The sequence below is a fragment of the Arachis hypogaea genome, chromosome 10, assembly GCF_003086295.3.
Source record: "Arachis hypogaea cultivar Tifrunner chromosome 10, arahy.Tifrunner.gnm2.J5K5, whole genome shotgun sequence".
NCBI classification, from domain to species: Eukaryota; Viridiplantae; Streptophyta; class Magnoliopsida; order Fabales; family Fabaceae; genus Arachis; species Arachis hypogaea.
The window spans coordinates 26,396,939-26,398,411 of record NC_092045.1 but is presented as its reverse complement, the minus strand read 5'-3'; positions in this window follow the sequence as shown (position 1 = coordinate 26,398,411).

Here is a 1,473-nt window from a genome sequence, read left to right as displayed (position 1 = left end):
AATCCAGGAAATCAAAAGAAATCAAGACAATCATCATCTCATTCTCTCGCAATTAATACAAGAGGAAGAATCTGATGATGAAGAACTTGGTTCTCTTTTAAACCAAACTGAGTGCTCTAAGGAACAAGAAAATAAGACCTCTAACGACAATGAGGTAAGAAATTTTGAGAATAATAAATGTGTTCTTTTTCATGAAACATCGCATTAATGTCCGAATTGTTGTTAAAGATTTTGTTTTCGACACCATAGCACTATTTGACTCAGGTGCATATTCAAACTGTATTAAGGAAGGTCTGATCCCCACAAAATATTTCGAAAAAAACCACTGAACGTCTTAGCTCAATAATGGGCGAAAGGCTAAGTATCAATTTTAAAATAACCAATGTCTTTATTGAAAAGGAAAACATCAGAATCCCCACCAATTTCATTATAGAAAAAAATATAAAAAATGATGTAGTTTTGGAGACACCTTTCATAAATCTTTTGTTTCTGTATCTAGCATATTTTCCTGGACTTACCTCTTTTGTGGGAGGACAGGTAACTTTCTTTGAGTTCTTAGACTCGCCAAAACAAAGGTCTATAAACCTAATTGAATCCAAAACCAAACAGATTTGTTTTTTAAAAGAAGAAATCTCTTTCAAAACCCTTGAATCACAACTTACTCAACCAAAGATTCAAGAAAAAATAAAAAATATTTCAAATCAAATTGAAAAGTCTATTTGTTCTGATTTGCCTCATGCATTCTGGGATAGGAAAGAACACATTGTTGATCTTCCCTATGAAAATGATTTCAAAGAATCGAAAATCCCTAAAAAAGCCCGCCCCATTCAAATGAATGAGCAGCTTTTGTAGCATTGTCAAAATGAAATTAAAGATCTTTTGGATAAAGGGTTAATTCGTCCTAGCAAGAGTCCTTGGTCTTGCTCTTCTTTTTATGTTAATAAACAAGCTCAGATAGAACGAAGAACTCCCAGGCTTGTCATCAATTACAAACCTTTGAATCAAGCTTTAAAATGGATTCGTTACCCCATCCCAAACAAAAAGGATTTGCTTAATAGGTTAAACTCAGCAAACATTTTTTCAAAATTTGATATGAAGTTCGGTTTTTGGCAAATCCAAATCACTGAATCAGACCGTTATAAAACGGCATTTACAGTTCCATTTGGACAATATGAATGGAATGTAATGCCTTTTGGTCTGAAAAATGCCCCTTCCAAATTTCAGAAAATCATGAACGATATTTTCAACCCATACTCAAACTTTGCAATCGTTTATATTGATCATGTTTTAATTTTCTCCCAAAATCTAAATGATCATTTCAAGCATGTTAAAACTTTTATGTACATTATCCAAAAAAATGGACTTGCTGTTTCCAAATCAAAAATTGTTCTTTTTCAGACAAAAATCTGCTTTTTTGGTCATATGATTTTCCAAAGAACAATAACTCCTGTTGAAAGATAAATTTTGTTTGCA